The following is a 27,942-nucleotide window of genomic DNA, read 5'->3' on the forward strand; positions in this document are numbered from 1 at the left end:
ATTTGAAGGTTAAATCAGTTGTTTTACGTAAATACCAAAGTCAACATGAGCTTAAGCAAGTGGGTGATAAAATATAGTTTTAATTAATAAGCACAAAATTTCACTTTCACTAAGATGTCTCAATGTAATTCCAATGTAGGATGAGGTTTAGTTTTGTTTCTTACCTAGTGAATTACAAAACCATTAGGTGAAAGTGCAACAGCTCTAGATCATAGGTGCTGGAACTGTGAGTGAAGGATGAGTACTGCCTCTCCCCCCTGGTTTGAAATGGTTGTCATTATGTACAGATTTTACAGTTTGAATTTATGGATCTCAGCACCCCCATTATAAATATTGTTCCAACACCCCTTCTGAAGAGGACATGTGGAAAAGTTTATTTGACGACATTTTAGGCCTAATCCAAATCACTGTGGATCCAATGGGAGGTTTTCCATTGATTTTGATGGGTTGTGGAACAGGTCATGTTAAAGCAGCCACACCTGACCCCAAAATAGCATCACCAGTAACTGAAGCTACCAAGTATCACTCATCCCATCTACTTCCTTTTTCAGCACTCTTATTCACTGTGATTGCTTGTGACTTTTCCCCTATACTGGACATCTGCTGGTGTGACAGGGTGTGTGCCCCGCACTGCCCTTCAAAAGCTAAACCCAGCCTGGGAGAGGGCTGGAGCGGTGGAGCCAGCAGCTGTGGCATGTATCAGCCAATTAGGGCCCAGCTGAAGGCAGTATAAATAAAGGCTCCTGGAGGTGAGGAAAGAGGCTGACTCACTCTGGCTCCAGTTGTGGAGAAGGAGGGATCTAGGGAAGCTAGAGGCTTCCTGACTTAGAGCAAGGCTGGGGAAAGGCAGGCAGGGCTGGGGAAGCTCTGGCCAGGCAAGCTCCCAGGTTACATGCTTGAAGCAAGGTCTTAGGATACTAGGGCTATAGGAATGCAGCCAGGACTGCAGAAGGCAGCAGGTCCACACCCCCTTGCCAATGAGGAGTAGTCATTTCAGACTTCAGTCTGCCCCTGAGGTAAGAGGCTAGATGACGACTGTATGCAGTAAAACCAGATGTAACAGGGTGCGATTCACTGCCAAGGTGCCTCCTGCAGGTCACTCAGGGAATTAGCATCATTCAGTGTTGGAGCATCCCCTTTTGGCTGGTGTCTCGCCTGCTGTTACCAGTTATTGGCTCCACCATTTTGTTAAGTCCCATGTCCCTCTCAGACTGTGGCATCCTCCCCTCTGGGTACTGCCTTGCCACAGTGCCCCCACACTCTGGGGTTCTCCTCTTCAGGGAGACCCCCAACCCCAAGGAGCCCCCACCCCTATACCCTCAGTGACTCACACCCTGTTACATCTGGTTTTACTGCATGCAGTAAAACTGAGTTACAGAGAAGTGGTTACTACTTAGCTATTATGGCAATGAGCACTAAAGAAAATCTCAGACAATGTGAATAGCTTCCCAGGGTCTTCATTTTATTTATGTATGTAGGGGAAAGCTCCAGATTTCCACTACATCAGATGGCAGGAGAAGAACTGTTAATAGTCGAGAAGGAAGAGTATCTCTGAGCCCTATTTCAGCTACCATTAACCACTGATAGTGAAATCCAAAGCCTTTACTCCCTCCTCCCTCCTTGCATATTCAGTTTCTCTGCTTTCACGTTTTAGTTATGCAAACTTTATCTTTATTTTCTGTATCCATTCCCTTGCATCACACCAAGCAGCTACCACAGCTTTCCTAGTAGGAGAAGGCAGGTTAATAGGCTTTGCCTCCTCAAAAGAGATATGAGACACCAGATGAATGACTAGAGGGCTCCAGTTTATCCTTAATTCCAGCACCCCATTTTGTCCAGAGAGGATTCTCTTGCTTGGGGCAAGAGATCTGAAAGCATGGATGTAACTGAAGAGCTGTGAAACTCTTATCTCACCAATCTTGTTTCTTTAATATCCTGGGACCCACACAGCTACAACAATACTGCATACATATGAAAACATGCAATCACTATGAAGCTCTAAAGGATTATGGCTCTTTTCCTTGAAATAATTTGCTTCCTGGTTCATTTAGGCTCATTCTTTCAGAACAAAACAGGTAATTGCAGCCTAGAAATAGAGAGTGAGTGAGAAAGCATATTGGATGAAGCCAAAAGTGAAATATTCGCTGGTCTTGTTAGTAAGAAAATTAATCAGTCCATTACATGTAATTATGGTCTACAAACAAGACTGAAGGAAAATATGCTACATATCAAAGTCTATTTTCTGTGCAGCTCACAGTTTTTCTTCTTGATTAAAAATAAATCTCAAAGGCTGTGTCTGGACTGCAGGGTTTTTTCGAAAAAAGTAGCCTGCGTCTAGACTACAGCCGTGTTCTTTCGAAATTAAATTGAAAGAACGCGGCTTTTCTTTCAACAGCGGTACTCCTCATTTCACGAGGAAGAACGCCTTTTTCAATGGAGATCCGTCCAAAAAAAGTGTGTGTGGATGTGGGGAGCCACTTTTTTCAAAAATAAGGGCCTCCAGGGAAGAAGCCCTGGTGGATAGTCCCCCCTTCCACAGCACCATCCCTTTCCCCCCTTGTACCTTCCTCTCCCCCAGCCTCCCCTCTCCCCCAGTCCCTCCCCCCCCAGTACCCAGCCCCTCTCTCTCCCTGGCCCTCCTCTCCCCCAGGCCTTCCAGACCCAAGTGCACCTACCCTATGTCATCCAGCCAACAGACAGTTTCCCCATCCGATCCCGAGGCCATGGTGGACCCCAAACACGAGGCACCAGCAGGAGACTGCGAGCAGGCAAGCACCATCCAATCCAATCCCCTTCCCCCATTCAGGTTTCAAGTCCCCTTCCCCCCTCCAGGTTTCAAGCACCCCCACCATCCAGTGAAACACATTATTTGGTATTTAAGAAAATGTTTATTTTTGATGGAGAAAGTATACTTTGAGGAAAAACTATGTACAATAAACAAAAGCTTTTTTATGTTTGCAACAGTTATACATTCTTTCAGTTATTAATATTTATAACAATAAAACAGAACATTCTTTTCAGACAAATCCTGGTGATAATTATTTCTAAAAACAGGGTCAGGATAAGGGTTGAGGAGGGAAGCTTGTATTGGGCCAGGGCCAAGCTCCCAGGCAGGAGCCCCTCAGGAGAGTCAGTGGCCTCCATTAGAGTATCGCTCCCGTAGGGTATCCCAGATGCAAACAGCAGACCAGTGAGCCTGGCAGATGGCAGCTGTCCAGGACTGGTCAAAGTGCCTCTCCTGACCATCAGCACCTGTACCCCACCCTGGTAGGAAGGCCTCCCCTTTCCTCTCCACCAGGTTATGGAGAACACAACACACGGCCACCACCTCAGGGATATTGCATTCCCCCATGTCTAGCCATCTGAGCAAGCACCAGAATCGCCCTTTTAAATGTCCGAACTCACATTCCACCTGGTTTCAAGCCCGGTTAAGATGAGCATTAAACTGCTCCTTGTTTGCATCCAGGTGGCCGGTGTAGGGCTTCATCAGCCACAGCATCAGGGGGTAGGAGGCATCAGCCACTATGCACACTGGCATGTGCACGTCTCAAACCGCAAAGTCATGATGCGGGAAAAATATTCCTGCCTGAAGCCTCCAGTAGAGGTATGAGTTCCTGAAGATGCGGTCATCATGTGCCCACCCCGACCACCCAACACAAATGTCAGTAAACTGGTCATGATGGTCGACCAGGGCCTAAAGTACCATTGAAAAGTAGCCCTGGGTATGTCTATACTACAGCGCTAATTTGAACTAACTTAGTTCGAATTAGTTCATTCGAACTAAGCTAATTCGAACTAACGCATCTAGAACTAAAAACTAGTTCGAATTAGTGTTTTGCTAATTCGAACTAGCACGTCCACACTGATTGAACGCAGGGGGGCATTTAAGGGCAGCTGAAACCGGTTCCGGCAGGGCATCAGGTCAGTAGTTGTGTTCTGTGGCTGTTGTCTGAGGCTCGTGCTTAAAGGGACCCCCCCTGGACAGCCAGTTCTCAGCTTTTCCTGCTTGCTTGCCAACCTCACTGAGGGACAGCAAAGCGTTGGTCTCTGTGCCCGTGTGTATCGGTGCTTCCCTTTGGGGACGCCACCGCAGGTGGCAACATGGAGCCAGAGCTCGCCCTGCACCTTCTGGTGCACTTTCTGGACTTGCTGCTGCAAGCCTCCCACCAATGGCTCGAGGCTGCCTGGCACCTCCTGGTGCACGTCATCCCCCTGCCTCTCCGTCTGGCCTCCCTGGGGGCCGTGGAGGAGCCGCGGCAGCGCCCCGGCACCGGCATGCCCCGCCGCATCTGGCGTCTGGACACCAGCAGCGACTGGTGGGACCGCATCGTCCTGGAGCGCTGGGAAGACCGACAGTGGACCCAGAACTTCAGGATGAGGAGGGACACCTTCCTGGAGCTCTGCGAGTGGCTCGCCCCTGCTCTGCACAGAAGGGACACTCGCATGAGGCCCGCCATCCCCCTCCAGAAGCGGGTGGTCATCGCCCTCTGGAAGCTCTCCACGCCGGACAGCTACCGATCCGTCGGGAACCAGTTCGGCGTGGGGAGATCCACTGTCGGAGTGGTGCTCATGGAGGTATGGCACTCGTCGGCCACTGCGCCGGGGGGGGAGGAGGGCTGCAAGGAGGGGATAGGCCGCCCCAGGGACAAAGGGGGGGCGGGAGGAGGCGAAAGCGTCCCGCACCGGAGGGGTCGGTCTGTCCCGGCCGTACTACACGCCGCCAGGGGGGTTGCTTCCGGGAGTGGGGCACGGGGCACTGCCAGGGCACGAATGCTTCCAGCCACCCGGGCGCCCCACTGATTGGCGCTTTGCTGTGTCTCTCCGCAGGTGGTCAAGGCCATCAACTGGGTGCTGCTCCGCAGGGTGGTCCGCCTCGCCGACCCGGACGCCGTCATCCGGGGATTCGGCGCCCTCGGCTTCCCCAACTGCGGGGGGGGGCCATCGACGGGACGCACATCCCCATCCGTACCCCGGAACACCAGGCGTCCCGTTACGTGAACCGCAAGGGGTACTTCTCCATCCTCCTGCAGGCCGTGTGTGACCACCGGGACCAGTTTACGGACATTAATGTGGGCTGGTCCGGCAAGGCACACGACGCCAGGGTGTACCGCAACTCCTCCATGTGCCAGCGGCTGCAGGATGGGACCTTCTTCCCCGACCGCCACATCAGGGTCAGGGACGTGGACATGCCCGTGTGCCTGGTGGGGGATGCAGCCTACCCACTGCAGCCGTGGCTGATGAAGCCCTACACGGGGCACCTCAATCCCTCCCGCCAGGCCTTCAATGCCAGGCTCACCAGGGCCCGCAACGTGGTGGAGGGGGCCTTCGGGTGACTGAAAGCCCGCTTTCGATGCCTCCTCACCCATCTGGACCTGGCCAAGCACAACATCCCTTCCGTGGTGGCAGCATGTTGTGTCCTCCACAGTTTATGTGAGAGAAAGGGGGAGGCTTTCCTGCCAGCCTGGATGGCTGAGGCTGACCGCATGGCTGGACACTACGGTCAGCCCCGCACCGCCGCCGTCCGGGAAGCCCAGCGGGGGACCGTCCGGATCTGGGAAGCCCTGCGGGAGAGCTTCCTGGTGGAGGAGGAGGACTGACCTCTCCCTTGCATGCCCCACTGGGGCCTTCTTCCACCCTACCCGCCGTCCCCTTTACCCTCCCTACCTACTGTCAAATAAAGACACCTGTTTTTCACACAAAAACGTCTTTTTATTTAACATAACTGGGGTGGGGGGAGGGAGGGAGAAATGAGGGTGGGAGAGGGGAGGGGGAAACATGGGACGAGGGAGCTGGAAGGGGAGGGAAGGGAGGAAGGGAAAGGAAAGCTCAGGGGTGGGGGTCCGGCTGCCTCTCCCATCTGGCAACACTGCGGGTCCGGGGGCGTCGGTGGGGAATGGTTGTGGACGGTGGGGCAGGAGGGACAGGGGGTTTGGAGGAAGCAGGAGCAAGAGCAGGGGGAGCTGGGGGCGCAGGAGGAGCAGGAGCAGGGGAAGCAGGAGCAGGAGCAGGAGCCAGAGCAGGAGGAATTGGGAAGCGGTCGAGCAGGCTCTGGAGGTGGCCTCGCAGGGCACGGCCCTGCTCCTCCAGTGCCTCCAAGCTCCTCCGGCGCAGCCTCAGGTCCTCCTGTACCCAGTGGTCCTGGGTGCGGAGCTGGTGCTCCAGGAACCGGAGGTGCCGCCGCTGGTACTCCTCCTGGTTCCTGGCTCTCCTGCTGGCCCAGGCGCGGGCGGCTGCTGCAGGCTGGGTGGTGCGCCCTGCAGTCCCAGGTGCTGCGGCTGTGGTGAAACAAGAACAGCGGTCAATTACCCCAGGCGCCCAGATGTGTGAAACCCAGCCCCCCTCTGCAAGGCCAGGGCCCCTGCAGGATCCCCAGCTGCTGCTCCGTGGTGGGCAAGGCCCAGGCGCACGGTCCCTGGGCTCTCTCTCGCCCCAGCCCCCCGTACACATAAGGGGAGCATGATGGTACTCACATGTGGACGCCTCCCTGGCCTCGGACGACTCTGTGGGGTGCCTCGGGGGTCCTGGGTTCTGGACAGGCTGCTGGCAGGCTCTGTGGCGAGCGGCTCTGTGGGGTGCCTCGGGGGTCCTGGGTTCTGGACAGGCTGCTGGCAGGCTCCTGGATCTCGGAGCCCTCCTCCTCCTCCTCCTCGGTGTCTGGGAGTGGTCCCTCTTCCCCGGGGTCTATCACCTCCCGGGGGGCAGGGACGGCATGAGCCCCCAGGATGCGGTCCAGAGCCTGGAAGTGGGGGCACGCCTCCGGGTCAGCCCCTGGCAGGCAGGCCCGGAAGTAGGACTGCCGCAAGTCCTTAATTTTACAGCGCACCTGCTCCCGGCTGCGCTGGTGGCCCCTGGCGGCCAGGCTAGCAGCCATGCGGCCGTACACTGCCGCGTTCCTGTGGCTAGTGCAGAGATCGTGGACATGGGAGGCTTCCCCCCAAACCTCGATGAGGTCCACGATCTCCGCACTAGACCATGCGGGCGCCCGCCTCTTGTGGCCCCGGGCAGGGTCCTGGGAGCCACCAGGCTGGTTCCGGGAAGAGGGGGAGGGCTGGGGGGCATCGGGTGGCTGGCTCATGGGGTGTCAGCTGCTGGGTGTGCTGGCACGGGTGCTGGCAGCCTTGCAACTGGCACAAACCCCATAGCCAGCCCGTGCCCCTTTAAGGGCTCCGGGGCCGGGAAGGGGGCAGTAGAGTTTCCCTGGTGTTGGCCAGAATGGCCACCAGGGAAAGCTGGGAAGGGCTAGCCTCCCACTAGTTCGAATTAAGGGGCTACACACCCCTTAATTCGAACTAGTAAATTCGAACTAGGCTTAATCCTCGTGGAATGAGGTTTTCCTAGTTCGAACTAAGCGCTCCGTTAGTTCGAATTAAATTCGAACTAACGGAGCGCTAGTGTAGCGCCTATGAAAGTTAGTTCAAACTAACATCCGTTAGTTCGAACTAACTTTGTAGTGTAGACATACCCCTTTTCTGTTAATGAATTGGGCTGCTCGATGGGGCGGTGCATGGATTGTAATGTGTGTCCCATCAAGCGCTCCTCCACAATTCGGGAAGCCAAGGGCAGCAAAGCTGGCCACGACGCTGTCCAGATCTGCTAGATGGATGAGCCTGTTCAGCAGCTCAGAAATGATGGCCCTCACCACCTGCAGAAAGAGATAACTAGACAGACAACAAAATTTTAGAAGGGGTGCCTTATCTCTTAGGAGGAGAACCCACCACGCACCTTCCCCCTCAAACACACCGGGAATCCCCTCCTCAGAACCCTCCTCCCCCACCCGGAGCTCAGGGTGAGTGGAAGAGCTCCTTCCCACTCCCACTCCCCCCATCCCCCACTACGCCTTGCCTTTTCCTGACAGTCTCCCTTCCCCCCCCCCCAAACTGTGACAGTTCCCCGACGATGACTTACCTCCATCAGGATGGACCCAACAGTAAACCTGCCCACTCCAAACTGGTGTCCCATGGAGCGGTAGCTGTCGGGGGTGGCCAGCTTCCATAGGGCAATAGTGACCCTCTTTTCCAGGGGGATAGCAGGCCGCAGGTGGGTGTCCTGCCGTTGCAGAGCCGGGGCGAGCCAGGTACACAGCTCCTAGAAAGTGGCCTTCCACATCCAGAAGTTGCGGAGCCACTCCTGGTCATCCCAGAGCTCCATAACGAGCCGATCCCACCAGTCGGAGCTGGTGTCAAGCCTCCAAAAACACCTCTGCATGAAGAAGTTTGGAGGCAAGGGCAGTGGGGCTGCATGACAGGTGAACCCTTTGTACATCTGGTCTGGGTCCAGATGGGGAAGTAGCCTCATGACTGTGTCATGCAGATGCAGCAACACTTGCAGTATGATGGCTTGGGGCCATCGCCTGCCCAGGGGCAGCTCTGGCTCCATGCCAAAAAAAAGGGGTCTAAATCAGAAAAACCTCCGAACAAAAAACCTGCTGGGGTGTCCCAGGAAGCCGGGCACTCCAAACAAGCACTGCAATGCCTTGCTTACCTCCTAGAGCAGGGGTCTCCAAACTACGGCCCGGGGGCCGGATGCGGCCCGCGAGGCCCTCTCATCCGGCCCGTGGAGACCTTTTTGGATTCAAAGGCAGAAGAAGTGAGATTGTTTCAAAACCCATTTGAAGCAGATGTGGCCAGTTGCCCAGATGAACTGCAGCTGGAAGTCATTGAGTTGCAAGCAAATGACCTCCTTAGGGACAAGTTCAAAATAGGACTGGTGGGTTTTTACCAGTTTTTGCCCAAGGAAGACTTTCCTAATGTCAAAACTTTTGCATCAAGGTACCTTTCAATCTTTGGAACAACATACCTGTGTGAACAAACATTTTCAAGAATGAAATACGTGAAGAACAATTTGAGAACAAACTTGTCCGATGATAATCTCAGGTCACTGTTGATGTTAGGGACAACAAATCTAAAGCCTGAAATGTCTGCTATTTTGGCATCCAGGAAACAATTTCACCATTCACACTAATACAGGTGTTCATGTGTAGTGTATGAATGTGTTATTAAATAATAACTGAATAAAATAATATTAAATAAATAATTAAAAACAACATCCATGTTTTGATTGTTTTTTATTTGGACCTCAAGTGTGTAGTCGGCCCCCGAACTGCTGTTTGATAGTTAATGCGGCCCTTGGGCTGAAAAGTTTGGAGACCCCTGTCCTAGAGGGACAGCAAAGGCAGCTGCAGGAGCAGAGCAACAGGTGTTCGGGGACGTCCCTTTAACCACACATCTCTGCAAAGGGCAGGCAGCAGCACCTGGAAGGAAATGCTGCCCCCATTCCCTGGCGGAAGCGGTTCCGGGTGGCTTTTTCTTTCAAAAGAGCGTCCAGCAGTCAGGACGCTCTTTTTTGAAAAAGCGGATCTATTTTCTGATCCGCATAATGTAGTCTAGATGCTCTTTTTTGAAAGACGCTTTTTCTAAAGTTTCTTTCAAAAAAGCATCTTTCGAAAGAGCCACGCAGTCTAGACATACCCAAAGATTCAAGAAATATTTGGAAAATACGTAACTGCATAAATGTTATAGCCACATGTTTGCCTAAAGGTTTTCTCAGAGGGTATATCTAAACTACATTCCTCTTTCAAAAGAAGGATATAAATTAGACAGATCGAAATTGCAAATGAAGCCGGGATTTGAATTTCCCATGCTTGATTTTCATAATGGTAGCCACGTGGGCTTTTCGAAAGTAAAACCGCTGTCTAGATGGGATTCTTTCAGGAAAAAAAACCCTTTTTCGAAGGAACCCGAACTCCGAAAAATTCGGGTTTTTTTCTGAAAAGCCCTTTTTTGCAAGACCGCACAGCCACCATTATGCAAATGAAGTGTGGGAAATTCAAATCCCAGCTTCATTTGCAATTTCTATCTGCCTAATTTACATCCCTCTTTCAAAAGAGGGATGTAGTTTAGATATACCCAAACTGTGGGATTCTAGTTCTTTTCTATTAATATTCTGAAACTTGCTCAATAATTAATTTGTCAAGAATGCAGCTTCAAAAAACTGTAATGTTTGCAAGTGCACTATTCCTGTTGCAGTAAGGCACACATTTTATAGTGCTATCTTGCAATGACAAATTTGCAACTTCCAGTAATCTACAAAGAGAGAGAATTAGAATTTCCTCCTAACTCTAGTACCCCCATGTTATAGAATTATGTATTGTATAAACACAGCTTTGTTAACATTTAGTATTATACAAGAAAATCCACATGCTTAAATAATATGTCATAGTGCTGTGACTTGAAGACTACAGAATCATAGAAAGACTGACTAGGGTATGTACTAGGGTATGCAATGCAAAGTACATTTGAATTTCATGTCCTTTTGACCAGCATAGTTTTAAATGTCTTCCATCACTTCCTTTTGGAGACTATTGTACAGAGTTATAGTTCTCATTATGAAAGCATGTATATTCTATCTGAAACAAGATTTTGGCCCCTGCTGGAGCAAGTGTTGGAATGACACATGGATCTCCTATGATTTCCATTCCTGCCCAGGTAAAAATCCCTTTCACCAGCTAACTTCCCCACTTGCTCAGCTCCCTGGGAACAGCAACCAACCAGAGCTACAGAAGGATGCAGACAGAGCTTGTCCCTGGCCCTCAGGATCCCAGAGAAGGTTTTAAGTAGGAGAGAGAGGAGAGCAAGCAGACAACACTATTCTCACAGGAGTAGAGGGGGGGAAAGATGGAGCAGAAAGGGCCTAGCAGCTCACCATAGCTCTGTTACAACATATTAACCAATACTGGTCTTATTCCAACTCCATCATATGCTTCTTCTTAAACCCTTGTATTCCAAGAGGAGCATAGGTCATCTACAAGTCTCCTCTACTTCACTCTGTCTTGAGGCAAAACTTCTAGTTGACTCCAGAAGTATCTCAGTTGTTTTCCTTCAATCTCAGTATGTCCTCCAATATTCTGCCCCCAGAGATGACAGGACTAATTTTAAACACAGCAAAACTGGTCTCCATTGGACAAATGATATACTACTACCTTGCCTTCATTTGCCCTCCTTCCTCTCCAGATACCAATATTCCCAATGTGTGGCAATATTGCTTAACCATCAAAGGGCCTAACAGAGGCTAGAAAGGTAAGACTGTCACAGTCACCATAATCTCACAGGTTTGATAATTCAGCTCCCTCCAAAATCTCCTTGCAGTCTCTCAATAACCAACCAACCAACCACAAAGGCCACAATTTCCTCTCCAGCTTCCTGAAGTTTCTCAGACTCTTGAGGTGGGAGGAAGCACCACCTTCCCTTGTCACTACCTAAGTAGTCTATTGGACAGGGCGAGCAAAAGCCTGTCAGCAGGCCAGATCTTTGATCCAGCCTGTGCAGCAGTTCCTGGCCCTGCCCCCCCCATATGTTTCCTTGGAGCCAGGGATGTGGTGAGTCCTTTCAACTGCTTCTATTTAAAGGGCTCGCACCTTCCCTGTGGCTGCCAGGCAATGGCAGCCATGGGTGAGATGCAAACACTTTAAATAGAAGCGGTTAAAAGGGTTTGCACATCTCAGCTCCCAGGCAAAGCACTAGTAGCGAAGCCGGGAGCAGCGAGCCCTTTAAATTGCAGGAGTTGAAAGGGCTCACAGCTCCTGCTCTCCACTAACATGATGCCTGGGAACGCAAGGGAGGCGGGAGCCCCTTCAACTCCTGCTATTTAAAGGCCCTACCTCTTCTGCCTAAGGCTCCACCAATTCCGCCCAAGACTCCCCACCCCTTCTGGGGCAGTCCACGATCACTTCAAAAAATGTTGAAGTGGCCCCCCTTCAAAAATTATTGCCCATCCCTGCTATCGGAAAATCTATTATACTCCTTTTAATGATAATTGTAAAAAAACAAAAAACAAAAAAAAACACCTCAACCACAGAAGAGAAATTTACTCTTTGTGTAAATTAATCACAGTGACTACTCCCATTACATGGGTAAAGAAAGAAAGATCAACAAAAGCCATCAGAGTATTTTCACATTCTAAATTGCTTGCTGGTATGAACCATTACGAAAACAAATAGATCTATTGGTAGTAGAGAAAACTATGAGGGATATCCTAATAATCCCTTAGGGTACATCTACCCAGTAGGGCAAAAGTCTAATTAAACTATGCAATTTCAGCTATGTCAATTGCATAGCTGAAGTCAAAACACCATTTCTTCGACTTCCCTTACTCCTCGTAAAATGAAGATTATCATGAGTTGGAGTAAGAAGTTCTCCAGTTCGCCATCATTTTAAAACAATGGCTTGCTGTGTAGACATGCTCTTTATTTCAGAATAATGTCAGTTATTCTGAAATTATGCTGCTATTTAGACATAGCCTCAGAGAACGGTTAAATCTATTGTAATCTGGGTTGTGAACACTTGAGCAAAACTGAAGGTTGTGCATTTACATCAGATGCAAGAGGCAGCAAGCCAATTAACCAAGCATGAACTGTAATAATCCCGTACAACAGCATTCCAGAAGCATCTTGGAAAGAAATGTTTATACAAATACATTTCTTCAGTACTACTTTACTGAAGCCTTGATACTGCACTCCTTATTCAGACAAAATTCCCATTGATTTCAATAGGAATTTGCATCAATTTGATCTTAGAGGTTTAAAGCTATTTCATGGCTTGAATTATTTATAGAGTTCACATAAGCTTGCAGTTACGATATTTTTGTTTACTAAAGAGAATGTGGGAGCAAGAGAAAGAATCTCAGCCTGTGCATGGAAGGATTAAAAGCATTATGAGTCTTCTTTGAAGCTGCTGGACTAATTAAAAGTGTATTTACCGCCAATGAATTGTATTAGCTTAAATGAATTCAGCATAAAATATCTCTTGTGTGATTCGAGTATTAACAGTCAATAATATCATCTACTTCCTACCTACTATCATGTTCACATCTTGTTAATTTTGTTCTTGCTTCTCATGTTTTATTTTCCAGTCCAGTGGAAACTATTAACTGCAGTATATGGAATGTTTGGTGTTAAGCTCCTCATCAATTAATCATTTAATATTCCTATATTGTGATACATTTAGGACTATGTTCTGACTTCCTGAGCTTGCATTTAGGTATCTCTAATTATTTTGCATGAACTCTGCATATTTGGAAAGTAGCATTTAAGAGAGGTGCCTACCTTAGCATTAACTTTGTGGATGAACACTTTTCACCTATTGTAATAAAGGAACAAACATTTAAAGCCACTTAGAAGAAAACTCCCATCCACAAAAGTTGTGCAGTCTTTTTTAAGCTGCTGCTCATTTATATCATCCCATTTTAAGGCCTGGTTCAGCTCCCACTGAACTTTTTCTTTGACTTCAATGAGAATTGGAGCCTGAAAAGGAGCCTGAAAAGCTGGGGCTGACAGCAGAGTGAAACAGCTGAGCATCCTGACATAAAGAGGTCCTTTTCTACTGATGCCCTGCACCTCTGAAAAAACTCTGTCATTGGGACTCCAGCCTGAAGCTTTTGTAGCTGTGCCCTGAAGAGACTGGTGTCTGCTCCACACTATCTCATTCATGTATTTCCTCTGTCTGCTCCAGCTTCTCTGAGGCCTCTGTTTCTAGTCAATCATTGAAGTCACATGGAGTCTTCATCTGAGCACCCAGTCCAGCCTCTTCTAGAACAGGCAATTTCTTGCAGTGTTGCCAGACAAGGCATTCTGGACTTAGATCTTCTGATTCATGTTCTTGATGGATTTAATTTTCGTCCTGCACTGAGGTCCCATTCAGCAAAACCTTTTCTTTGCCAGCTTCTTGGAAATGTACAGTTCTAGAAGGCCATTTTGAGCAGACCTCCCCATACTATTGCTCTTACTGACCAAAGACCAGAAGTTCACAAGATCTATGGTGCCAGCATCTAGCCAGGAAGATTTCCTGGATGCCATCTCTTCTGTTCAAGTTCTATGGAAGCAGAGTATAGATGTTACAGATTCAGAGGTCCCCATGCAATGTGAAGTTTAAACACTAAATTTATATATGTGGGCTGGTAGGTGACTTCTAGTGTAGAAGCTGAGAGTTGAAAGACAGCAACAACAAAAATAGTCATGTGAGAAGGCATTAGAGGACTAGCAATGCCTGAGTTGATTAGCTTATATCCACACCGCAGCAGTCAGATTACCAACCCAAGGATAAGCAGCATTGCAGACCAGAAAGGGGGAGGGTTCCACAGCCCAGACTCCAGCTCAAGCTCAAACATCTACAATCCTTTATAGCCTCAAGCCATGAGCATGAGTCAGCTGACACAGGCCAGCTGCAGGTGTTTTTCTGGAGGTCCAAAGCTGGCATAAAACTGCCTTTGCATTCAAACCTTCTTAAGCCTAGAATTACACAGAATAATAGGTAATTGGGCCTGAGGAGTAGCTAATGTATCACTGGTATCCATTACATCTTTGAGAAAATTTGTCTGTCTGTGTGCCTGTCTGCTTGTTTGTTCAAGAACTTTTCTTAAATGGTAAGAACTAAGTCCACCAAATGTAGTATGCAGCTTCTTTTTATGATAACTTAAATCAAGGTAAGGATTTGGTTGTGCCAGGAAAATGGGATGTGCCTGGAATGGAATTGCTTCTCATACAACTATACAGAAAAGAGACAGACTCAACAGGCAGGTGAAAGGGGCTGACTGGGGCAGGCCCCCTTCTGGTACTGTCCCACCCCAAGCCTCCCAATCCCCCAGTCACCATTTAGGGAGAGTGTGTGAGACTGAAGCTCTCTCGCTCCCCGCCCCAATTCATACAGGAAGATTGCTGGCTGTTCCCCTTTGTCAAGGAGTGAGGGGAAAGGGCACACAGTTTGCTGCATTCCTCACTGATTGGGGAGCATAGGGAGCAGTCAAACCTGCAACTGCACAAGTGGGGGACATACCCCCAGCACTGCCCCTATCCCCAGCACTGCCTGCTGAAGCTTCAGCAACCATGGAGAAGTACTTCTCACTTGGTCCCAAGCTGTTGCGGTGAGAGAGCACTAGGTTAGTCCTCTCTCCATTGGCTAGCCTGCATAATGACCCCCTCATCCATGGCTCTGCTCAGAGCAATAATTCAAATGAAGCGTGTACATTTTCATTTTATTTTCCAAAACCCAAAAATGAGTGGAGTTGAGGACCCAAGCAATGAATCTTCTAGTATCATATATTTGAAGAGAATTTTAAATGTAGTTTTGAAATGTAGGACTTAAAATACAAAAACTTTACCTACCAAATGTTTTAAATTGTGACAAAATCTAACACAAAGTAGGAAGCCCAAATCTAAGGCTTTCACTTCATCTTGTCCCAAAAGAGGGTCAGTGATGTATTCATGTGCTATGTATTCTATTTATTCCATAGCAATTGAACATCTTGGCGCTGTTAAGGAAGAATTAAGGACTGAGTTCTTAGATTGGCATCACATCCGTACTGTTAATATCTGGAGAGGACATACCAGTATTTTTCAGGATCATATTTAACATTTCAAGCTTTTGTGTGATAGTAAATTATTCTTCTGCTGGCTGTAAGAATAACTGCTGTACGCAGAGTAGATTGATAGTTTTCTTGCTCTATTTTAATGGTGTATTTATTTCTGCTGTTCTAAATTTAAAGAAAACGTTAAATAATCCTGGCATTTGCAACAACAAAAGTAGAATTTTCTGGTAATAAAACAAACAGAAGACTCCACAGTGGGTGATTATGGAAAAGTAAAATGGAGAGGTCAAAGCAAAGAGAAAGCAAAAAGTGTGTTTTGTTTTGCAGATTACTTTTTCACAATGATCACTTTTGAGGCAAAACTGGTAAAGAAAGATAAGAAACTAGTAATGTTAGTAAAATACTTATGAGAGATGGGAGCACACAGACAGGAGTTAATATACATCAGTTCTACACTTAAGGTATGCAATTCCAGGTTGGCACTGTCTTCACAGAGGGAGCCTGTAATGGACATAGGAAGTGATGACCAGGATCCGGTGACTAAGGGGTTAAGCTCAGGTAGCTAGCAAATGTGTTCACAGGGAACCAGAGAATCAATGGGCATACAGTGTTGAAATCTGAATTGTATAAGATTCCTTGCCTGCTTTCTTTGTGTGGGAGAGAAAAGCTACGAGTTGAGAGACACAGAATGATTTAAAACCAGACAGGACTACCATGTCTCCAAGAAATTTGGAGCATGGGAGTGAACTAAACAAGGAGAAAATTGGAAGTAAGTAAAGGGAAAAGTGGATCTAGTCATGTTCAGGGTGATTTTTCTTTATTTTGTGGTTTGGTTTGAACTGCTCTGTATGAATCAATGCCTCCCCTCCCCATTTACCATCTAATACTGTGCCGAGAGCCTTTTCTCTGTGATTTAATTTGTTTTCCTTAGTTGCTCTGTAACATCTAGAAACCAGGTACGCTTTATCAAGTTTATCTTTTGTTTTGTAATAAAAAAATCACCCTTTTAAGGTGATGATTTGATTCTTGTGTCCTAGAAGGTCTGTCTGTGAGTATCTGCATGCCTTAGACTAAGAGGTCAACTACTAGAGACTGAAGCTTGTTTTCCTCTTTTCTTTTTTTCAAGCTCTTTAGGGCAAAAGAGCTTGGGTTCAAGTGTTCACCCCTGACTTTTTAGGGATAAAAATCACTTGATGGTGGCAGCGATCCCCCAAAATCTATGTACTGTGATTCTGGGGGAAAGGTTTTTGTAACCAGTTCCTGTAGGGGCAAGGTTTTTAAGCTCTCTTGTGGGCCCTCACCTTCTGCACTTGGAGTGCCAAAGTGGGGAACAACCTTGACAGAGCCGGATGGAAGCAACTGTGAGGAGTACCAGCACTGACCAGAGCCACCCTCAGCGTTTGATTTAGTGGGTCTTAACTCTTAGACCAGTCCAGGGCTAGAGTACTCTGTTTATCATGCTTATCCCTCCTCCCCCCTCCATCTGGTCTTATACTAGGTTACACATAATACAAATAATATTTTACCTTATGTATCTTATTGATAAAAAACAGTGTATCTTATCTGCATTCTCTTCAGAGACCAGTTAATTATTGAATAAGCATCAAATGAGACAAAATTTAGGTATTTTCTTAGATTTTTAAAAGTGGCATTCTATTACTACCAGGTCAATTAATGGAACTGTTCTAAACAGGCCTGTCAATAGGGGTGGGGGGAGAGGAAGGGAGAAGAGGCAATTGCCCCAGGGCTCGGAGATTCAAAGGGCCAGAGCTCCCAGCCACTGCTAGAGCTACTGCAGCTGCGACAGCAGCCAGAGCCCAGGTCCCTTTGAATTGCTGCTAGAGCACTGAAGTGACAGTCCGCGCAGCTTTGAGGTCTATGGGGAGGGGTACACCTCAGTCTGGCTGGTGGTAAGGACTGATTGCCCTAGACCCTGCCCCTTCTGCCCAGGCCCCACCTCTTCCAGGGGCTCAGAACAGCCCTTGTACCAGGACCCTCAGGGGCTGTGGGCCCCGCTAATTCTAAATTCTATTTTACATCTATTTTCATGCTAACAAATGCAATAATTCATCATTACATCTTCATTCTCAACCATTTTCTGAATTAAAGACATTTTAGATGAGTCTTTTAATTAAATCTTAGAACTTTCAAAATAAGTATAGAATTATTACATTGCTATTGAGGATGTTTACTATCTGTTTTTTTCCTCTAAAATATTTATTTTGTCTACTGTTCTTGAAAATATTATTTCCTCTCATAGCATGTTCATCCCTTGCAGTTCACATAGCCAATATACAGTTTCAAATGAAGAATAATCATTCAGAGGAGTACATGCTGTGTAATAGGCTATTCTGAGCTCATTCCCGCCAGGATCAGATTCAAGTCAATATCACTTGCTTTTATTCAAGCAGTTCTTTTTAAAATCTCCATTCCTCAGAAATCAAACATTTTTACTTTCTCAAAAAGAGAATAGACATCATAGTCCTTTGAGACTAGCATACAAGGTCTCAAAAGGGCATTTGCAGTACATATAAAACCACTGAAACTTAGCAAGATTCAAAGAGTGACTGGATATTTTTTATGAAAAATAAGAATATGCAAAGTTATAATAATTAATGGTTAGAGGGGGAAAACCATGATTGTAAGGGAGATAAAATCTCCTGCTTGATGTTTTAAGCCAATCTTTGCCTATTAGGGTTAGATGTGGACTTACACCACATCTGCCTCTATGGGATTTCTTGCTGGCCACTGTCAGAGATAGGATACTCGACTACATGGACCAGGGATATGATCTAGGTATGGCAATTTCTATTACATCAGTGGAGTTACACTAGGGATGAATTTACCCCACCTTTCACATATTTAAAGTAAAAATAATTCTTATCTTGTTTTCTAGTAATGATAGCTCTCTTTCCCAATACTGAAACTTACCTTCAATATTTTAAAAAAAATACTTATCCGGCTATCACAGGACAGATATTTTATTATGTTTTATCCACTTCATCTGACTTTTCCAAATGACTGTTGATACAGGAGCAAATATTTGAGGCATAAATCCCCAGAATTGGAAGCATTTGTTTAGGAAAGGCTTAATTTCAACACATGATATAGTATCAATAGAAGGAGATTATAGTCAAAATAATAACACAATAAATGTATGGTTCCTTAAATGCAAATCCAAAAACAACTCATACTTCTATAAGATGCAAGTCACCACTGATTTTGGCCTATAGCTGATGTTGTTCTTAAAAGACTGAGAAATGTAAAGTCATAACAGTTTAGCAGTCCAAGTCACTCTCTGAGTCTTGAATTTGATGTTTAAGGCTTGTGAAGATGAAGTGATCTTTCCTAATCAGCATGGAAAGAAAAATCTAATGCTATTGTGATGGGGTGTTCACCCCAGACTGGAAAGGAAGGAATTAAAAGCAGACTACAGAAGGGGAAGGGACAGCCACTTATATAGGCTGAACAGAACAGTCAATCAAGGCTCAGTGGGCTCACATAAGACAGAGCTGCAGGACAGAGCAGGGTCAGTTACTTCAGAGAACCCAAGAAGTGAGTACTGTGTTCTTAGCAGGCTGAAAAAAGGTAGCACCTTGGACAGAGCAGTGATGGCAAGGACTAGGGTAGCAAGATGATCTCCTGACTGGCTGCTGGAATGTGCTGGCTGGAAGTCCTGAGAAGAAGGTGCTGGGATATGGGCTAGGAATTGGAAGTGCTCTGGCAGAGAAATTAAGGAGAGGCAGCAGAAGACTGCTGAACTACAAGGTCCCTGGACTAGAACCCAGAGTAGTGAGTAGGCCTGGATCCTCCCCACACACACATTTGTCACTGGAAAGTAGCTGGATTATAGAAATAGGAGATACCCACCCAGATGAGGGAATTAGGACTATAGAATTAGGAGATACCCACACAGACAAAGTAAAACATGGATGGTAGCATGGAATGGCTGAGTAATGGAAAAAATACTGTGGTCCTTAGGTTGAGATAGCTCTGCAAGTGGAGAAGGCAGACAGAAAGGCACCAACAGGAGACAGCATGTTGGCTCAGAGAACTATTCCCTAACATGGCCAGTAAGCATGGCCAGTAAGCAGTGTACTCTATTACAGTTGTCTATGACACTGTCTTTCAACCTTTCCAAACAACTGTATCCATTCAACAGACTGATTTGTCTTGCATAGTTTCATCTAACTTACAAATTTTCAAGATCAGATGTAAAAATACAAAAGTGCCCCAGCACATTATTAGTGAAAAATTGCTACATTTCTCATTTTTACCATATCATCATAAAATATATACATTGTACTTACATGTTAGTGTTTAGTGTCCAGAGTAATATAGCCAAATCACTGTCTATGAAAGTTGTTTGTACTCACTTCACTAGTACTTTTTATGTAGCCTATTGCAAAACTAGGTAAATATCTAGATGAGTTGAGGTACCATTGAAAGACCTCTTTGAACTCCCAGGCATGCACGTACCTCTGGTTGAGAACCACTGGTCAATGAGATAGCTACAAGTTCCATTACTAATGTTCTGTTTAAGAAACACTCAATGTGCACTGGCAATAGAAACGTTTTAAGTTACGTATGATTTTTCCTTTTTTGTTTATTAACATTTAATTGTTTTGTTATGATCTGATGAAAACGATCAGATTTAACAATACTTGACAGTTACAAAAATTAGTTTCTAGAGATAAAATATTCTCTTGACTTTTCTTATATTTACTAAGCAACATCATTGTATTATAAATAAACTGTGAAAATAATGACAAAGTGAAAACAACTGGAAATTAAGGACCAAACACTCACTCCATTATGTGGTGCATTCCAGAAAGCAATGATGTTCAAAAATAGATGGAAGTGGGAATGACAGCTACCTAACATACTTCTGGCTCTCTATGAGCCTAACCTAGCCCCTTCAAGTTTACACCACAAAAATGGCATGAAGATTTTCTGAGGGGAAATGTGTAAGGGAATGCTCCCTTCCAGAAATGGTAGATGTCCAACAAGACACTCACGCAAAGTTAATGCTTTTCTTAAAGGTGCATTCCTACTCCGTGACTACAGCTCCACTCAGAGAAACTCATAGTGAATGAGTAAGCATAGTGTGGGAGCCAATGGCAGCATTTCTTTTGAGTGATCCATATTGCTATAGGATAAAGCATAGTACAAGAAGAGAGCATTGTACATAAACATTGGGATATACTGATTTCCCAGTGTTTTCTTGCACTATCTCAGGCTTGTAGTATGTCTTCTCTGCTTCCTCCACATCTCCCCCACAGTGGTACAATCTGCCAGGTTCACTACCTAATGGCCCAATCCAACACCCATTGAAGTTCACATCAAAGTTCCCATTGATTCCAATAGTATAGGATCATGGCCTAGGTGAATGTACAGAGGGGTGTTTTTTTCCCCCTCACACTTTGGAAAGAAATCACTGGGCTGAAATCAACTGAAATAACCTGCATTTATGACCACAACTCAATCACTAGATAAGTTTGCGATCTTGAGCAAGTTACTTGACCTCCACTCCTGCTGCTTTTGTACACTTGTAAATGGACAGTACTATTGGAGAATGAAATGTATGTTGCCTGGGTAAAATACAAAATGGAGTCGGAGGGGTTCTTTTCCCTCAGAGCAGTTTTCCCGCCAAAACAGGTAAAGAAAGGCTGTGCACCCAGCACTAAACCTGTGCACTCAGCACCAAAGGCTGTGCACACCGCCCAATTGCCTGCGTGCGCACCCATTCTTTGCACACGGCACCTAAGTTTTATGCACCCAGCTCTAGTTTTATGCACCCCGCTCTCTTCATGGCTTTCCCGCCATAAGATGTTTATATACCCTTGTCAAAGAGCATTCGTGTTCTTTGGCCCCCCCTTCATGTCCTGTGTGTGCGTCTGTGATCATCATTGCCCTGTGTCATCGTCTACCCGGAGGAGGCCAAGGTTCCAGCCTGCAGTCTGACAAGACTACCCATTGCTAGTGACATTAATTGGAATAAGGGAAGCCTTTTCCGCTCCCACTAAGACTTTGGGACTTATAACTGTCTTGCTTACGGATACTCGGACAGGATCCGGTGCCCACCAAGCGTCAGCTCGCAGGAGGCGAGAAGCATCCATCGAGGGATCGCTCCGTTTGTCCTCCCTCAAGGCTTCTCACTAGCCACGAGGTTGAAGGTCACGGACATCGAACATCAATCGCCGCGTTGAATGTAATGTATACCCTTGTGTGTGTGGGACTCTTCTATCTTCTTCTTTTCCAGGGTTAGGGTGGGACTGTTGCTGAGTTGTATGCTGTTTGCTGATGTTTAATCTTACATTTAAAATACATGGTTTGGCCCTAAATTCTTGTTGTTTGGTAATTTCTAAGCTGTTTCCCTGGTGATTAGATACAGGATACCAGGCCGAATCTGGCTTCTGTGGGAGGGCACCTTAGGCTTTAATTAAATTGCATAGCCCATAGCACAGCAATTGTTTACCCCAGCTCTCCGGGTAACATGTACATGGATCAGAATGTCAGAGCATTTGTGAAAATGGAAGAATTCCTAGAAACTCCGTGTAAATGCTTCCCTCCACAAATCATCTATTTAAATAATTTTGTGAGATGATTATGTACAGGTCTAATATAGCATTTTGCCCAATATGCACGAACTGTTATTGGAAAAAAACCATAGTGTCATTGGTGCCTCTGTGAAAGGAGGGTACAGGCTCTCATAGAATCATAGAATCATAGAATACTAGGACTGGAAGGGACCTCAAGAGGTCATCGAGTCCAGTCCCCTGCCCTCATGGCAGGACCAAATACTGTCAAGACCATCCTGATAAACATTTATCTAACCTACTCTTAAATATCTCCACAGATGGAGATTCCACAACCTCCCTGGGCAATTTATTCTAGTGTTTGACTACCCTGACAGGAACTTTTTCTAATGTCCAACCTAAACCTCCCTTGCTGCAGTTTAAGCCCATTGCTTCTTGTTCTATTTTCAGAGGCCAAGATGAACAAGTTTTCTCCCTCCTCCTTATGACACCCTTTTAGATACCTGAAAACTGTTATCATGTCCCCCCTCAATCTTCTTTTTTCTAAACTAAATAAACCCAATTCTTTCAGACTTCCTTCATAGGTCATGTTCTCTAGACCTTTAATCATTCTTGTTGCTCTTTTCTGGACCCTCTCCAATTTCTCCATATCTTTCTTGAAATGTGGTGCCCAGAACTGGACACAATACTCCAACTGAGGCCTACCTAGTGCAGAGTAGAGCAGAAGAATGACTTCTCAAGTCTTGCTCACAACACACCTGTTAATGCATCCCAGAATCATGTTTGCTTTTTTTGCAACAGCATCACACACTCTCCTATCACCCAGCCAATAATACATGAATCAAGAAAGGGGCCAACATAAATGCTATTCCTCCTTCATAATAGGCAGATACTTGCAGATACTGCAAGGAGTAAGAAGGGTCCTGAGTTAATAGGGAGCAGACAACAGTAGGAGCCGGCTGCATAACCCTCTGAGACTGAGGACTAAATGAGACCACTTAAAGGAGATAAATTGCGACCCAACTCCAGGAGTAAAGCTGGGTACTCCTAGTAAGGAGGAGGATAATAGCTGTCTTAATTAACCAAGCTCCAGGAGGAGGGGTTGGGCTTCCAGTCAGGAGAGACAAAGGCTGAGACCAGACTACAAAGGATCTTTGAAAGCCAGAAACACTTTTTGTTTATTTGAGACTTATTGTTATGGCCCCCTTTGTAAGAGATTTTTTAATAAACAAGTCCTAAGGAGGGAATTATTAAGTCACATGTCAAGAGTGTCTTAAGTGACATTATTGGCTCCCTGAGAATGGAAACTGAGGCAGGAAGTACATGTTAGGCCATGCTAACTCAACAGGGGGAACTTTGTGGCCTATGACAAGTTTGAAGGAGTGACTCTTGGTGGTGAGCGACTGCTGGAATTCAAGGCAGGGGGTGATCTGTGGTAACTTTTCAGCACACATGTAGTTTATTTTATTGATTTCAATGTTCTCTGTAACAATTTCACTTCAGTACATGAGCTATAAAGGGTTATAAAGGGTTTTGTAGTAACTTGTAATTGCTGGCAGTTATGCTGAGCATAAGCCTCTGAAGAGAAAGCAAAGCACAGATGCCCCTGGTTAGGCAATCTGACTCACTGGAATAACATAAAAGGGGCAGGGAACTGCAGCCTGGGAAAAAAAAGTCTGGAGGGAGAGACATAGGTCTCAGCACAGAAGGGGTGATGGCTGGGAGATAGAAGCCTAGAAGTAGGTGCCCTTCCTGGACAATGGACTGGAAATAATAGGTGTAGTTTGCCTGAACTGTGACAGTGTAGACTGAACTCTTTTGAATAACTGGTTTTATTACTAAATTCTTTAAAAGGTGTAAATAGAATGGTCTGGATTCTGTACATATAAAAATAATATCAATAGATCGGAGCATTATATAATTAGCGGTATGTTTACAAGTACAGCTGGGGACACATTTCTAGATGGGGCTTTTTGACATATATGCTTTCCTTCTCTCCCCCTTTTCCTTTCCCAGAGACATGCACTTGCATATTTCAGTCCTTACCATGCAAAGTTTTTGGCACATACTTATTTGTATGCATTGAGAGTAGTCTTATTGACTTTTTTACAGAATATTTTGTCATACTTCAGGTTCTAAATCAACAGTCCAGATGGATAGCAAAACATCTGCTGTTCAAAACTTGTGAATGGCAACTGCTCATTGGCTGCCCCTCTAATGCATGAATGATTCTAAATTTTGGAATCTCCTTCCTGACTCGGATGGTGAAATTCAGCTCAGTCACAAAACAAAATGTATGAACCTTTCAAATGAGAAATTAAAAAAAGACTAGCTTATTTATTTTTTCTACAAACGCAGTTTCACTTGCATAAAAGAATATTATAATCTGGGAATGCACAACAACCTTTCGAGGATATTTTTGGCAGAGACAAATATTCAAATGCATATCCAAATAATTTATGCAAAGGTAGTTGCCTTACTCTCTGGATAAATAAAATGACACCAGTGTCTTTGAAATCTTTCTGTATATAAGCTATGACAAAAAGACAATGTAAATCATCAAATCTTTTCTTTAAGATCAACACACTAATTTGATCTTTAAAATCAAGATCTGTGTTGAGTGGAGGAAAATGGATCAATTGAAACAGGTTTTCTACAAAAAGGATGTGTATAACTGAAATATAGATATTAGCCTGAAAATAAATAGTAGTAATGAAAAACATTTCCTGAATATTTCCCTGTGAAAGAATGGGCCTTTTGGACCTTCTAAGCTGCTACAGTGACCTTTCCTACAGATCATGTGCATAGATTGCCTCTGGTGTTTTTCATATCTGTTTCTTCATTCTCACATTAAGAATCAGAAACTCCAGAGACATAATTTACATGACAGGTTGGTAAAATCAAGATGAGCAATGGATGACAGCCTGGAATTTCAGCCTCTGTATCACAACATCTCAGCAGTGGTATTGAAATAATTCTGCTAATCTTTTTCTTTGCAAAAATAAACAAATAAATACAAACATACATAAAATTAATTAATGGTATGATTTTCAGAAATGGTTAGGTGAGTGGCTCCAGAGCTCAGAATTTCTGGAAAAAAAACCCACTATAAACTCTCATTAAACTACTATTAATTTCCAATGCTAACAAGTAAAGAATTACAATGGCAAATACTTGGATAATACAGTAACTAGAATATACTGTTGAAGAATGAATAAATAGAACATACCACTTCACTGATCACTTGTTTTGAATTGTAAGAATTACTTATTAAATTACTGCTACATAACTGAAAAACACATGTATTTAAATAAGGTAACTATGTAGAAGAAACCCAGAAAAACACATATACTCTGTTCTACTGCAAACTCTATATGTTCTTTCAGTAAACCCACCTTTCATAACCCACCTTTATATGCTAAACCCAACTATCAAAAACAGAAATAACATGAAAATGTAGAGTTACTTGGAAAGTGTCAAAAGCGAAACAGATTCCAGGTTATAGCATATGGCATCCCAGGAGGCTGCTCAAAGAAAGTATGTTTGGTCCATGCATATGCAAAGAGTAACTAAGCACTAAATATGAGGGGAGAAATTAGTGAGTCACAGCTAAGCAGCTACACTCCTGGCACAGTAAGGAGGGTACAGACATAGCTGATTACCATCACGTTTCCCTGTCTCAAAGTGGACCCAATGCCTGAACGGAGAAGCTAAGAGACTATTAATAGTGATTTTTTTTCTTCTCCTTATCATTAGCAGTTGGCACATCCTGCAGTGCCTCCAGCTGCAGGGAAGGAGAGGAGAGGGCAGGGAGGAGACATGAAGCTTTGTAAGATAATTAAAAGTTTTCAAGAACAGCAAGATGGACAAAGCAACCAGTAACCAGCACAGTAATCCACTTCTGAAGGAGAGATCTACAGCCCTCTAGGAGCCAAAATCATCGGAGCCAGGCTGAATCCTGACTTCTCTTTTCTTGGCTTTTGTTAAAAAGAAAGATGTGACCTATTTTCTTTTCAGGGAACAGAAAAGCCATGCAGTTCAAAGAGACGGTTTCCCAGTATGACTGAGTTATTGATTCCAAAAACAGAAGGAAGAGGGAGCATGGGGAAGAAGTTACAGTAGAGAATAGTAGAGTGGAGAGAGAGAGAGAGACAATACAGGCACAGTCAGGCATAGACAGCAGCCATCCATACATTCAATCCATACATCAGATAGAGACATATGATATGCACATCTAGGTTTACTGTTTGCAAGGCATATCAAATGTATGTGCACTACTAAGCATACAGTGTGTGTCTGTGTAAAGCAGGGGTGGGGAACCTAAGGACCAGAGGCCAGATTCTGTCCCTGGCTTGCCTAGATCTGGTCCCAGGGGCTCAGCTCTCCTTCCTGCCCCCCAGCATTGGGAAGCCTACACTGACACTCCAGCCCCCGTGCCAACTGATTTTTCTTTGGGTCAGCGGCACTGGACACGAAAAAGGTTCCCCACCCCTGGTATAAAGTATATTACTATAATATATAGTGTGGGGGCAGTTTACAGCTATCCTATGCTGTGTGTCTGTGCATGTTTGTGTGTGCAGGCTGTAGCTATTCTATGTTCTGTGTCTGTGTGCATGTGCACGCTCTGTGTGTGTGCAGGGTATAGCTATCCCATACTCTGTGCTTGTGGAGGCTATAGCTATCCAATGGGGAAGGTGGGGAGGGGGGTAGGCTATAGCTTGTGTGTGTGTGTGTGCGTGCAGGCTATAGCTAGCCCGTGTGTGTGTGTGTGTGTGTGTGTGCTATAGATAGCTCGTGTGTGTGTGTGTGTGTGTGTGTGCTATAGATAGCTCGTGTGTGTGTGTGTGCGCGTGTGTGTGTGTGTGTGCTATAGATAGCTCGTGTGTGTGTGTGTGTGTGTGTGTGCTATAGATAGCTCGTGTGTGTGTGTGTGCGCGTGTGTGTGTGTGTGTGTGCTATAGATAGCTCGTGTGTGTGTGTGTGTGTGTGCGTGCAGGCTATAGCTAGCCCGTGTGTGTGTGTGTGTGTGTGTGCTATAGATAGCTCGTGTGTGTGTGTGTGTGTGTGTGTGCTATAGATAGCTCGTGTGTGTGTGTGTGCGCGTGTGTGTGTGTGTGTGTGCTATAGATAGCTCGTGTGTGTGTGTGTGTGTGTGCGCGCGCGTTATAGCTATCCTTTGCCATGTGTGGTCCCTAGCAGGAGCAGGCAGTGTGTGCACACCCACTGCACCCTGCGTGCCATATCGCCAGGAGGCGGCTCGGATTAGCCGCAGCAGGTACCGGCTCCATCCCAAGCCCCTTCCCCCTCCTTTTACCTGCACCTGCCAGTGGGGGCGGGGCCGCTGCCTCATCCGCCGCCTCTGTCCGTGCACCCGGTGCCGGCCGCGGGCGGCAGCTGCTGCATCCTGCCCTGGGAGGCGGCGCCTGCCCGCTCCCCCCGCTGCCCGGCTCCGCTCCCGTCCTCCCGCCCGCTGCCTGCCAGGCAGCCCCGCGGGGCACCCCGGGCGGGGGCGGGGGCCGCTCTCCCCGGCGCCCTGGGGGAGCGAGCGGGGCGCGGAGAGCGCGGAGCCCTGGGCCCCCCAGCGGCGAGCGAGGCTGCTCATGTGACCCCGGCCCGGCCCGGCGCAGCGGGCCCCGCGCTCCTCCGCCGGGGGCGGGCCGGGGCGGGGGCTGCGCACCTGCCAGCGCGGGGCTATAAATGGGGAGCCGCGGCTCCCCGGCCATGGCAAGGCGGGGGCGAGACCTGCGCCGCGGGGAGCGAGGCGGGAGATGCTGCGATGGCTGCGGGCGCGGGAGAAGGGGCGCGCGCCCTTCCCAAAACTGGGGTGCTGCCCCCATCAGCCCCCCCACTCCCGGGCTGACGTGAAGGGGGCACCAGGAGGCTTACGTCAGCGGGAGCTTTCTGGCAGGAGGGAAAAGAGCCGCCGCAGGCTGGCATGAAGAGCAGGCAAGATGAAGTCGGAGAGACGAAAGTGGCCGGGGACCTAGGTCCCCAAGGCCGAGAGTGAATGGATCCATTATGGGGGCTGTTCTGAACTCTGTCGGGT

At 46.4% G+C, this 27,942-nt stretch overlaps 1 protein-coding gene across 1 annotated transcript in view; it reads right to left on the reverse strand.

Annotated features, from left to right (window-relative positions):
- The window catches only part of TRMT9B (tRNA methyltransferase 9B (putative)), a 46,136-nt gene extending 18,479 nt beyond the window's left edge, over positions 1-27,657 (reverse strand). Inside the window, exon 1 of the mRNA XM_075930380.1 lies at positions 27,211-27,657. The gene's annotated coding sequence lies outside the window, so the exon portion shown is untranslated. The remainder of the gene's footprint in view (positions 1-27,210) is intronic.
- Positions 27,658-27,942: the final 285 nt, after the last annotated feature.

This window comes from Pelodiscus sinensis, chromosome 5 (genome assembly GCF_049634645.1).
Source record: "Pelodiscus sinensis isolate JC-2024 chromosome 5, ASM4963464v1, whole genome shotgun sequence".
Lineage (NCBI taxonomy): Eukaryota > Metazoa > Chordata > Testudines > Trionychidae > Pelodiscus > Pelodiscus sinensis.